Source organism: Oncorhynchus mykiss, chromosome 3 (assembly GCF_057628025.1).
Source record: "Oncorhynchus mykiss isolate SJ-2025 chromosome 3, ASM5762802v1, whole genome shotgun sequence".
Classification (NCBI taxonomy): domain Eukaryota; kingdom Metazoa; phylum Chordata; class Actinopteri; order Salmoniformes; family Salmonidae; genus Oncorhynchus; species Oncorhynchus mykiss.
In genome coordinates this window covers 36,023,142-36,037,034 of record NC_143024.1, presented here as the reverse complement: position 1 = coordinate 36,037,034, position 13,893 = coordinate 36,023,142, and the positions used below count along the sequence as shown (strand labels likewise).

Here is a 13,893-nt window from a genome sequence, read left to right as displayed (position 1 = left end):
GCCCATATTTTATTCTTTATTTTGATATGGGTGTGAGACTGTGCTTGTTTGCCTGTGCAATATTGAACTTTGACCTGCAATACTGAGGTGTTTTTTGTGGATTCTTGATAGCTTGTTTATTAGTTGTTTTATCCGATACTTGGAGTATGATTAACTGATGTGGCGATACAAGTAAACGCTGCTTTATTGATTGGATGATCAAAACGACAATTAAACCTCGATGAGATGGGGAACATTATTGGATGCTTATGGGAAACATTTCACCGAGCATTGAAATAGAAGTAGTATAACTTTCCTTTGATTTCCACCCTTGAAGCTTAGAACATCATGATATATGGGTACATTTAACATGTTACACACCTCCGCTGAGTTTTTTTTTATCATACATGATAGACTAGGACTAAACACACTGCTAAGGGCAGTGTCCTCATGGGATATCTGATCCATAGATTTCCTGAACATTGGTTTGGTACCAAACAACGTTCCACATTCCCCTTATAGCAAGCACATTGATCAAGTGTGGTATGTTCACAATTGCATGTTACAAAGAAACAAACTCAGAAAAGCAACAAAGCACTGATTCAGCAACAAAGGAAATGATCATAAACTGCCATTTTTTAGGATAGCAGCCATATGTAGACTTAACAGCATTCTAGATAAAGACCAATCCATTGCACTAAATGTACTTAGCTGTACATGCACAGTTGTTAATGCCTTGCATTCTTGAAAAGACCAAAACCTTTGAGACATAAAATATATCAGTAGCTAGCACATGAAGGGAAACAGAAGGTAGAGCAGTTGACGTACGCACAATAACTGCTTACAAGCGACCAATTTAAGACAGTAGCCAAATGATTCATTGGTACCAAATGAGTCACGCATGCAGTTGTGAACAGCACACAAAATAATCAGTATACATTGATTTACAGTAGTTGCAGTTGACTATTTATTGACATAGCAACCTCTCACGGCAGGGTAGCCTAGTGGTTAGAGCGTTGGACTAGTAACCGGAAGGTTGTGAGTTCAAACCCCCGAGCTGACAAGGTACAAATCTGTCGTTCTGCCCCTGAACAGGCAGTTAACCCACTGTTCCCAGGCCGTCATTGAAAATAAGAATTTGTTCTTAACTGACTTGCCTGGTTAAATAAAGGTAAAATAAAAAAATAAAATAAAAAAACTTTACTTTATGTTCACATTACCATAAACTAGCATATCGTACGTTCAATGTATGACCCCTTAATCTATATAGGAACTTCAAGCCGTTACCACATTCCTCAAAATCGACATGCATTAGTCTACACATCCAAACCATTCACTGATGGTTTAGTGACTGCCGATCTATAAGTGTGCCATGAGTAACTTCTCTCATTGATTATTGCCAAATATTTTTGTATGTCTTAAGTTTATACTATGTCATAAAGAAACTGGAATATAGATTTAAATATGTAAATTAAAATAAATAAAATATAACATAGATCATTAATAAATATTATAGCTCTTTATAACCTTTGACCCCATGAAAATATTCCTGTGGTAGGGGGAGCAGTTTTTATGAACTGATTTGGGACTTGGATGGCCAGTCTGTCGGAAAGTACATTTATTCACAATTCCTCGAAGAAGCGCAGTAATCTTAAAATATTCCATTTGTTATTGAAGAATCAGCATCAGCATTACAGCATGTCTGATCTGTGTTTCCATATCCTATCTCTATGTTGTCATAATTATACCGCCCATGAAATGATAAACAAGGATGTCAATATTAATGTTGTATAGTACGACATGGAACGCTGTGAAATGCTTAACTATCTATTTACTCTCTCAGTGAACCAGTTCAGGATATTTTAAGTCAAGATTGTTTCTAGTACCTGTAGTTGCATATTTTCAATTCTGTTACAAGGTTTTTTTGTATTCTTAACTTGTTGCTCGGTCAACGGTCAATCATGAGTGCAAAAACGTAATTATAGCAATAAGTGTTAGATTGTTTGTCTTTTATCTCTACCCAAAACACTACTGGGAAATGAAACACATAATATGCTGGGCCTTTTCCACTGAAATGCTGTGTGTTGGCTTCTACTAAATGGGACTGAATGGCTTATATTCACTTCTAAAACTACCCCTAGGTCTTTGGAGGCTTTTGTCAATAAGAAAACATTGCAATTAATTACATGTAACAGAGAATTTATCACTGTCATAGTACTGTGCTGTAGAATCTGTAGTTGTTTGTATGTAAGTATATATCATAATATTAGAAATTACAATACGGTATACATGTGGAACCATGAAAAAATACAAAGGACAAAAAAACTGAAGTGTAAATGACAGAGTACTATTGTATGGTGTCTTCGATTTTGTGTATTTTGTAAATGAAAATGGAATATAAGTAAATACATCAAAATAAATACTACTGGTTATGAAGAATACTTCAATGTTACAACGTCATGATTCTGTTATAAAGTTTGTGTGTGAGATTTGTTCTTATCATTTGTCATCGTTTATTTATTTACCTTTTCAGAACTGCAATGGATAGCAAAGAAAAATAAACTACTGTCCTAATGATGAAACCCTTGTAATTATATAATTTACCGAATTGATCATCAATGATAAAAATTGATTTCTTGACTTTTGTGCCTAGGGGTCAGAACAGAATCCCACTGGCCACAGATGTCAATCCAATGTCTTATTCCACGTTGGTTCAATGTAATTTCACCAACAGGCATAATAGCTCATTGAGAAAAAATGTACTTTGCAACAAACCTCCACCAGTACTAGATTTACTAGCCTACAAAGACTACAATTTACTGCTGCAAATATGAGTCCCAGGTCGTCTACAAAGACTACAAAGTCACAAGATAGTCCAAACCACGCGGCACTTCCTGTGTACGTTGGATAACTGAGGACGCTGTGAAAAGGTAGGTTGCAAATAAATTTACTCGCTTTGGGTTATTACAGCTTTGCTAATTTATGAATAACAACCCTAACTAGCTACGGTACTATTTGAGGCTACGAAATGCAGTCAATGTGGCAGTGAGTACTGCAAGTAGCTAGCTAACCAGTTAGATAACGTTAGAAAGCTAACGTAGCTAGTCATAGTATGTTGTGAAATAATTTAGCCCACGTCAATGGGAAGCATTGCATATTCATGTATTAAAGAACAGATGTTGAAGCTATAAATAACAGATACTGTAGCTATGTAAAGCAGAGTCTGCTGTAAAATAGCTGGCTTAACAGCAGATAGCAAGCTACTGGATGCAAGCTACACACAAAAACGGTTCCAAAAGGGTTATTTGATCCAAAGGGTTATTCGGCTGTCCCAATAGGAGAATCAATCAAACAAATGTATTTATAAAGCCCTTCTTACATCAGCTGATGTGACAAATTGCTGTACAGAAACTCAGCCTAAAACTCCAAACAGCAAGCAATGCAGGTGTAGAAGCATGGTGGCTAGGAAAAACTCCCTAGAAAGGCCAGAACCTAGGAAGAAACCTAGAGAGGAACCAGGCTATGAGAGGTGGCTAGTCCTCTTCTGGCTGTGCCGGGTGGAGATTATAACAGAACATGGCCAAGATGTTCAAATGTTCATAGATGACCAACAGGGTCAAATAGTAACAATCACAGTGGTTGTCGAGGGTGCAACAGGTCAGCACCTCAGGAGTAAATGTCAGTTGGCTTTTCATAGCCGATCATTCAGAGTATCTCTACCGCTCCTGCTGTCTCTAGTGAGTTGAAAACAGCAGGTATGGGACAAGTAGCACATCCGGTGAACAGGTCAGGGTTCCATAGCCGCAGGCAGAACAGTTGAAACTGGAGCAGCAACACGGCCAGGTGGACTGGGGACAGCAAGGAGTCATCAGGCCAGGTAGTCCTGAGGCATGGTCCTAGGGCTCAGGTCCTCTGAGATAGAGAGAGAAAGAAAGAAAGAAAGAGAAAAGAAAGAAAGAGAATTAGAGAGAGCATACTTAAATTCACAGGACACTGGACAAGACAGGAGATCACGTCAGTGACTCAGTCCACTCAAATCACGCACCCTTCCTAGGGAAGAGCACCAGTAAGCCAGTGACTCAGCCCCTGTAATAGGGTTAGAGGCAGAGAATCCCAGTGGAGAGAGGAGAAACGGCCAGGCAGAGACAGCAAGGCCAGTTCGTTGCTCCAGTGCCTTTCCGTTCACCTTCACACTCCTGGGCCAGACTACACTCAATCATAGGACCTACTGAAGAGATGAGTCTTCAATAAAGACTTAAAGGTTGAGACCGAGTCTGCGTCTTTCACATGGGTAGGCAGACCATTCCATAAAAATGGAGCTCTATAGGAGAAAGCCCTGCCTCCAGCTGTTTGTCCTGCCTCCAGCTGTTTGTAAAAAAAAACATTTTTTACATCTTTACTTATCTAGGCAAGTCAGTTAAGAACACATTCTTATTTTCAATGAAGGACTAGGAACGGTGGGTTAACTGCCTTGTTCAGGGGCGGAATGACAGATTTTTACCTTGTCAGCTTGGGGATTCGTTTTTGCAACCTTCTGGTTAATAGTCCAACGCTCTAACCACCTGCCTTACATTGCACTCCACGAGGAGCCTGCATGGCAGGCTGACTACCTGTTACGCGAGGGCAGCAAGAAGCCAAGGTAAGTTGCTAGCTAGCATTAATCTTATCTTATAAAAAACAATCAATCTTAACATAATCACTAGTTAACTACACATGGTTGATATTACTAGTTTATCTAGCGTGTCCAGCGTTGCATATAATCGATGCTGTGCCTGTTAATTTCTCATCGAATCACAGACTACTTCGCCAAACGGGTGATGATTTAACAAGCGCATTCATAAAAAAAAGCACTGTCGTTGCACCAATGTGTACCTAACCATAAACATCAATGCCTTTCTTAAAATTTATACACAAGTATATATTTTTAAACCTGCATATTTAGTTAATATTGCCTCCTAACATGAATTTCTTTTAACTTGGGAAATTGTGTCTTGCGTTCTGTGCAAGCAGAGTCAGGGTATATGCAGCAGTTTGGGCTGCCTGGCTTGTTGGGAACTGTATGAAGACCATTTCTTCCTAACAAAGACCGTAATTAATTTGCCAGAATTGTACATAATTATGACATAACATTGAAGGTTGTGCAATGTAACAGCAATATTTAGACTTAGGGATGCCACCCGTTAGATAAAATACGGAACGGTTCCGTATTTCACTGAAAGAATAAATGTTTTGTTTTCGAAATGATAGTTTCCGGATTTGACCATATTAATGACCTAAGGCTCGTATTTCTGTGTGTTATTATATTATAATTAAGTCTATAATTTGATATTTGATAGAGCAGTCTGGCTGAGCGGTGGTAGGCAGCAGCAGGTTCGTAAGCATTCGAAAAAACAGCACTTTCCTGCATTTGCCAGCAGCTCTTCGCTGTGCTTCAAGCATTGCGCTGTTTATGACTTCAAGCCTATCAACTCCCGAGATTAGGCTGGCAATACTATAGTGCCTATAAGAACATCCAATAGTCAAAGGTATATGAAATACAAATGGTATAGAGAGAAATAGTCCTACAATTCCTATAATAACTACAACTTAAAACTTCTTACCTGGGAATGCTGAAGAGTCATGTTAAAAGGAACCACCAGCTTTCATCTGTTCTCATGTTCTGAGCAAGGAACTTAAACGTTAGCTTTTTTACATGGCAAATATTGCACTTTTACTTTCTTCTCCAACACATTGTTTTTGCATTATTTATACCAAATTGAACATGTTTCATTATGTATTTGATACTAAATTGATTTTATTGATGTATTATATTAAGTTAAAATAAGTGTTCATTCATTATTGTTGTAATTGTCATTATTACAAATATATATAAAAATCGTCCGATTAATCGGTATCAGGCTTTTTTTGTTCCTCCAATAATCGGTATCGGTGTTGAAAAATCATAATCGGTCGACCTCTATTAATTACCCTATGTGAATGGAGCCCTGCACACAGTAATAAACCAAACTAAATGCTGAACATAGTCACGTAGTTATTCATGCTAAACAAAAATACTGAAAACCAGTTTGGATTAGAGTACCGACACAATGTTAAGGACTGAATGTGAACAAAACCACGATACACACAAACACACACACACACACACACACTCACTCAGGTCTGTGCAGGACTGATTTCCCCCTCACACACCCACAATGAAAGATTTCCATGGAAGTTGGCATTACTCAGAATACGTTTGGTTGCAGCTACTGTATTTTTTACATTGCAGCTGTGGGATTGTGAGCCCATCAAATGATTGAAGATTAGCCTTGCCCCGTAACCTAATCAACTTGATTTTTGCACTTTGTCATTGTCACCCCATTGCAGTAGAACATTCATGAAATATTTCCACGGAAGTTGGCATCACCACACCAGATTCCAGTAGAGCATTAATGAAATATTTCCATGGAAGTTGGCATCACCACACCCCATTCCAGTAGAACATTAATGAAACATATCCATAGAAGTTTGCATCACTCAGAATAGGTTTGGTTGCAGCTACAGTAGTGTTAGGTTCTAAATGAACCGAGTAAAGTAATAAACCAAACTAAATGCTGAACATAGTCACGTAGTTATTCATGCTAAACAAAAATACTGAAAAGCAGTTTGGATTAGAGTACCGACACAATGTTAAGGACTGAATGTGAACAAAACCACGATACCACACAAACATACACACACTCAGGTCTGTGCACAGCTTTTCATACCGCAACCGCCCGTAGCCAATGACTTTGACCCAACCATTACTGCAAGATCTAATCCCGAACCCAACCGCTCGTCCTGCAATGTTATTTTAGGCGTATGTGACGCAACTTGCCTGCCATGGTCCCAGCAATTTTGAGCCCTATAGGCAATATCAAACTATGCAAAAATAACACAAGAAATACCTTAAATTACCTTAGATACTCACGTGGCACATTATATTAAGCTATCAGTATTACAAGACAGTGTCTTCAGAAAGTATTCATACTGCTTTACTTATTTCACATTTTGTTGTGTTACAGACTGATTTCAAAATGGATTTAAAAAATAACCTCACCCATCTACATACTTTCCCACAATGACAACGTGGAAATATGTTTTTTTAGAAATGTTTGCTATCTTATTAAAAATGAAATACACACATATTAATTTACAAAAGTATTCAAACCTGTGGGTGCAAATGGTGTCACGAATCCCGCTTCCTGAGTCTGTGTTTGCCTGTGTTTCTGTCCTTGAGTGTGTTTCCGGTGTCCTGGAACGCACCCTGTCTGGTTGCCGGGCAAATTAGCTTGTTGGGAGATCGATGTTCACCCGCACCTGTATCCCATCAGTAATCTGCACACCTGTCCTGATCATCACCTCTCCCCTTCAAAAGCTCTGACCTGACATCCATTCCCTGCCGGATCGTTAGCCATGAACAGTATGTTGTGCCAGAGTATCAGCCTCAAGTTGGATAGAATTTGTTTTGTTGTTTGTTACGTATTGCTTGCCTTGAACTTACCTCTGTTTGTTCTGTCTTCAGTTACTCACCCGGATCATTTACCCCATTCCCACCTGGTCGTCAGAGGATTCCGCTTCCCCATTGGATCCACCTATTTACTCCCATCAACTCACCACCGCTACCCGCTACACCACCTGGATATATCTACCCATTCACATTCACTTGTAAATAAATACTCACCTTCTTCCTACTCTCCTTGTCCTGGTCTGCTTCTGGGTTCGATTTTGAAGAATCGTGACAGAACGATCCGGCCAAGAATGAACCCAGCGGACCTGGATTCCGTTTGCCATGCCATTACCCAGCAGGGGAAGACAGTGGGACAACACAAGACGGCGCTACAGGAGATAGCGGTTCCAATCCAGAAATGATCTGCTAGTTTGACACAGATCCAGGATCAGCTCAGTTTGCTGGTGATTCATTCACCACCTGTTTCACCCATCTCACCTGCCGTGCCTGATGCGGTTTCCTTCCGTGAACCCAAGGTACCGACGCCTGATAAATATGAAGGGGATTTGGGAAGATGCCGTTCGTTTCTTATGCAGTGTGGGTTAGTGTTTGATCTGCAGCCCCATTCTTACGCCACTGACAAGGCTAGGATAGCCTTTGTTATTGAACTGCTGCGTGGAAGAGCTCTGGATTGGGCTTCAGCCGTTTGGGAACGACAGGGGACCTGCATGGCTTCATACCAGGAATTCACGGGAGAGATGAGAAGGCTTTTTGACCATCCAGTCCGAGGTAAGGACGCAGCTAAACGTTTGTTCACTCTTCGCCAAGGAGCTCGCAGTGTGGCAGACTTTATGATCGAGTTCAGGACATTGTCTGTGGAGAGTGGTTGGAATGAGGAGTCACTACAAGCGGCTTTTTACCAGGGGTTGTCGGAGCAACTCGAGGACGAGCTGATATCCTATCCAGAGCCTAGTGACCTAGACAGCTTGGTCACTTTATCGATTCGGGTAGATAATAGAGTCCGAGAGAGGAGGGAGAAGCAGTGGGGCCCATCCAATCAATCAGCAACTCGGTTACCATTCGGTTCAGGAAGTGAACCAGAACGTATTGATCGTTATTCCCCACATGGGATTAGTGGAGGGGTCTTGCCACCAGAGCCTGAATCAATGCAAGTGGGGCGACACGGGCTAACTAAGGAGGAGCGCCAACGTAGACGTGAGACCAACAGCTGTCTCTACTGTGGTAGCTCAGGACATTACATCTCCGCTTGTCCACAGCGCTCGTTAAACTGCCCGGCTCGCTAGTTTTGGGAGGAATTTTAGCGAGCCAGATTCAACCTCTCAAGAATCCTGTCAGACCCCGTTTTCCTGCGACCCTTATGAATAAGGATCAGAGCTTAGAGATGAACGCTTTTATCGATTCAGGTGCCGCTGGCAGCTTTATTGATGCTGACTTGGTGGAACAGCTGGGGCTTTCCAAGGAGCAATTGCCGGAAGCCATTGAAGCAACCACCCTGAACGGCAGTAGTCTGGCACGGATCACTATGAGGACTGAACCGGTTAAGATGTTGTTGTCGGGTAATCATTCAGAGTTTATCTCCTTCTTCATTCTGTCCTCGCCCCATGTCCCTCTGGTTCTTGGTTACCCCTGGCTGAAGGAACACAATCCCTCGTTTGATTGGGTGACGGGTAAGGTAACTAGTTGGAGCATTGATTGTCATGCTAACTGTCTTAGGACTGCCTGTTCTCCTGCCATTTCCAGTCAGGTCAGTGACTCTGCTCCTCCTGATTTGTCCCTGGTTCCAGAAACATATCACGAGTTGGGTGAAGTATTCAGTAAACAGAAGGCTCAGTCCCTTCCTCCCCACCGACCTTATGACTGTGCGATTAATCTGTTTCCTGGAGCCGCCTTTCCCAAAGGACGGTTATACAGTATCTCTCGACCTGAACGTGAGGCCTTGGAGACCTACATCAAGGAGTCTCTAGCTGCAAGTCTCATTCGGCCCTCGTCATCACCTCTGGGAGCAGGATTTTTTTTTGTGAGCAAGAAGGATGGCACTCTTCGACCGTGTATTGATTATCGGGGTTTGAATGATATTACGGTCAAGAACAAGTATCCCCTGCCCTTGATGAGCTCGGCTTTCGATTCTTTACAGGGTGCTACGGTTTTTACGAAGCTTGATTTACGTAATGCTTATCATTTGGTTCGGATCAAAGAGGGGGACGAGTGGTTGACTGGGTTCAATACTCCGATGGGACATTTTGAGTACCAGGTGATGCCGTTTGGACTGACCAACGCTCCTGCTGTGTTCCAAAGTATGGTGAATGACGTTCTGAGAGATATGATTGGTATTTTTGTGTTCGTTTACCTGGATGATATCCTCATCTTCTCGAAGGAGCTTTCTAGCCACGTTCAACATGTCAAGCAGGTCCTGCAGCGGTTATTGGAGAACCGTCTGTTCGTGAAGGCTGAGAAGTGTGATTTTCACGCCCACACGACGTCCTTCCTCGGTTACATAATCTCCAGGGGAGAGATCAAGATGGACCAAGAGAAGGTTCGGGCGGATCGGGATTGGGTCCAGCCCGGTTCGAGATTGCAGCTCCAGAGATTCCTGGGGTTTGCAAATTTTTATCGGTTTATCCGTGATTACAGCCGGGTGGCCGCCCCTTTAACTGTACTGACGTCTTGCACCAGAAAGTTCTGTTGGTCTCCTGAGGCAGACCGAGCATTTCTAGATTTGAAGAGCCGATTCACCAACGCCCCGATTCTCTCTCAACCTGACACTTCCCGTCAGTTCGTTGTGGAGGTGGATGCGTCTGATGTGGGGGTGGGCGCCATCCTGTCCCAGCGTAGCTCCACTGACGGTAAACTCCATCCCTGCGCCTTCTACTCTTGTCGTCTTTCTCCAGCTGAAAGAAACGGTGTCGTTGCACCAAACCATAAACATCAATGCCTTTGTCACGGTGATCCTCTTCATCTGAAGAGGAGGCGAGAAGGATCAGAGGACCAAAATGCGGCGTGGTATGTGTTCATCATTCATTTTAATAAAGAAAACACTGAAACACTATACAAAAACAATAAACAAAATAACAACCGTGACGCTAATGCGAACTGTGCTGAAACAAGCAATCAACATAGACAATCACCCACAAACAAACAGTGCAACCCAGGCTACCTAAGTATGATTCTCAATCAGAGACAACTAATGACACCTGCCTCTGATTGAGAACCATACTAGGCCGAAACATAGAAATCCGCAAATCATAGAAAATCAAACATAGACTGCCCACCCCAACTCACGCCCTGACCATACTAAATAATGAATACAAAACAAAGGAAATAAAGGTCAGAACGTGACAGCCTTTCTTTAAAATTAATAAACAAGTAAATATTTTTAAACCTGCATATTTAGTTAATATTGCCTGCTAACATGAATTTCTTATAATTAGGGAAATTGTGTCACTTCTCTTGCATTCCTTGCAAGCAGTCGGGGTATATGCTGCAGTTTGGGCCGCCTGGCTCGTTGCGAACTGTGTGAATCCATTTATTTTTAACAAAGGCCGTAATTAATTTGCCAGAATTGTACATTGACATTAACATTGAAGGTTGTACAATGTAACAGCAATATTTAGACTTAGGGATGCCACCCATTAGATAAAATAAGGAACTGTTCCGTATTTCACTGAAAGAATAAACGTTTTGTTTTCGAAATGATAGTTTACCATATCAATGACCAAAGGCTCGTATTTCTCTGTGTTATTATGTTATAATTAAGTCTATGATTTGATATTTGATAGAGCAGTCTAACTGAGCGATGGTAGGCAGCAGCAGGCTCGTAAGCATTCATTCAAACAGCACTTTCGTGCATTTGCCAACAGCATTGAGCTGTTTATGACTTCAAGCCTATCAACTCCCCGAGATTAGGCTGGTGTAACCGAGGTGAAATGACTAGCTAGTTAGCGGGGTGCGTGCTAATAGCGTTTCAAACGCCACTCGCTCTGAGACTTGGAGTAGTTGTTCTCCCTGCTCAGCAAGGGCCGCGGCTTTTGTGGAGCGATGGGTAACGATGCTTTGAGGGTGACTGTTGTCGATGTGTTCCTGGTTTGAGCCCAGGTAGGGGCGAGGAGAGGGACGTCAGCTATACTGTTACACTGGCAATAATAAATTGCCTATAAGAATATCCAGTAGTCAAAGGTATATGAAATACAAATGGTATAGAGAGAAATAGTCCTAAAATTCATATAATAACTACAACTTAAAACTTCTTACCTGGGAATATTGAAGACTCATGTTAAAAGGAACCAAAAGCTTTCATATGTTCTCATGTTCTGAGCAAGGAACTTAAACGTTAGCTTTTTTACATGGCAAATTTACACATCCACTTTTACTTTCTTCTCCAACATTTTGTTTTTGCATTATTTAAACCAAACTGAACATGTTTCATTATTTATTTGAGGCTACATTGATTTTATTGATGCATTGTATTAAGGTAAAAGAAAAGTGTTCATTCAGTATTGTTGTAATTGTCATTATTACAAATACATTTAAAAAATTGTCCGATTAATCGGTATCGTTTTTTTGGTCCTCCAATAATCGGTACCGGTTTTGGCGTTGAAAAATCATAATCGGTCAACCTCTAGTGACCATAGCGTACGTGTAGGTATATACAGCAGGACCAAATCGGAAAGATAGGTAGGAGCAAGCCCGTGTAGCAGGACCAAATCGGAAAGATAGGTAAAGCCCGTGTAATGCTTTGTAGGTTGGCAGTAAAACCTTGAAATCAGCCCTTGCCTTAACAGGAAGCCAGTGTAGAGAGGCTAGCATTGGAGTAATATGATCAAATATTTTGGTTCTAGTTAAGATTCTAGCAGACATGTTTAGCACTAATAGAAGTTATTTTAGTGCTTTATCCGGGTAGCCGGAAAGTAGAGCATTGCAGTAGTCTAACCTAGAAGTGGATAAAGCATGGATACATTTTTCTGCATCATTTTTGGACAGAATGTTTCTGATTTTTGCAATGTTACGTAGATGGAAAAAAAGCTGTCCTTGAAACAGTCTTGATATGTTTGTCAAAAGAGAAATCAAGGTCCAGAGTAACGCCAAGGTCCTTTACAGTTTTATTTGAGACGACTGTACAACCATCAAGATTAATTGTCAGATTCAACAGAAGATCTCTTTGCTTCTTGGGACCTAGAACAAGCATCTCTGTTTTGTCCGAGTTTAAAAGTAGAACATTTGCAGCCATCCACTTCCTTATGTCTGAAACACAGGCTTCCAGGGAGGGCAATTTTGGGGCTTTACCATGTTTCATCGAAATGTACAGCTGCGTGTCATCCGCAAAGCAGTGAAAGTTAACATTATGTTTCCAAATGACTGGTAGAACCATTTTGGGTTCCATGTAGAACCCTTTCCACAGACGGGACAGCCGAAGAACCCCTTTATGTTCTAGATACACTCTTAGGAGAAAAAGGTGCTAACTTCTGAACCTGAAGAGGGAACACCAGACCACTTCTTCATTGCAAGCTGACTACAGTCATCGCCTGCCCCAGTCTTCTGAATGTTGCCCAGTGTTCTCAGCTATGCTTGTTCAATCTCCACCACCCACGCCTTCACCATGGCCCTTAGCCCACTTCAGACCCCACATGGCTCCTGATCCCAACCGGCCCATGGAGGGGGCCATACGGACCAAGCTCACCCAGCAGCTGGAGCCAGAACCCCTGGAAGTCCACAACGAGAGCCACACGCACGCCGTGCCCCCTGGATCCGAGTCCCACTTCCCAGTCCTGGCGGTCAGCCCAGATTCGACTGCCTCTCCCAGCTACAGCGCCACCGCCTTCTCAATGAGACCCTAGCCGAGGAGCTGAAGACCTGTATCCACGCGCTGGCCATCCAGGCCAAGACACCCCAGCAGTGGGGCAGCAACCCCAGTATAGCCAAGAGCCCACCCTGCATGGGAGGATCCAAGGGGGACCACAAGGTGGAGGAGGAACTCAAGGCTGGATGGGACTGACCAGCGAAACTCAGCAGTCATCAACCCTGGTTCTGAAGAGTAACAGCCTGTGCAGGCTTTGGTTCCAGCACTAACTCATCTATTAAAATGTGTTGTCTGTTCAAGACCTTGAATAGTTTAATCAGGTCTGGAACAAAAGCCTGCACGCCCCATATGCCTGTAGTTTAATCAGGTCTGGAACAAAAACTTGCACGCCCATATGCCTGCAGTTGAAGATGGTGTCTATTAACATTGTTGTAAACTAGTGTGATATAATTTAATTACTGCTTGAGAGGTTGTTTCTAAATGAGCAGCATCACTTCGGTCTCTTGGCAGTTTAATTCAAGAAGAGTTGTGTTTTAGATTAATTAGACTCTTGCATTTAGTGGCCATCACTATAATGTCTCAAGATCTTGTAGTTCAGTAGTATGTGGTACATTGAACTATATGATATAAA

General features: G+C 41.9%; 1 pseudogene; it reads left to right on the top strand.

Moving 5' to 3' along the window:
• Window positions 1–12,927: 12,927 nt before the first annotated feature.
• LOC110505156 (bolA-like protein 1) lies at window positions 12,928–13,557 on the top strand (annotated as a pseudogene).
• Window positions 13,558–13,893: the final 336 nt, after the last annotated feature.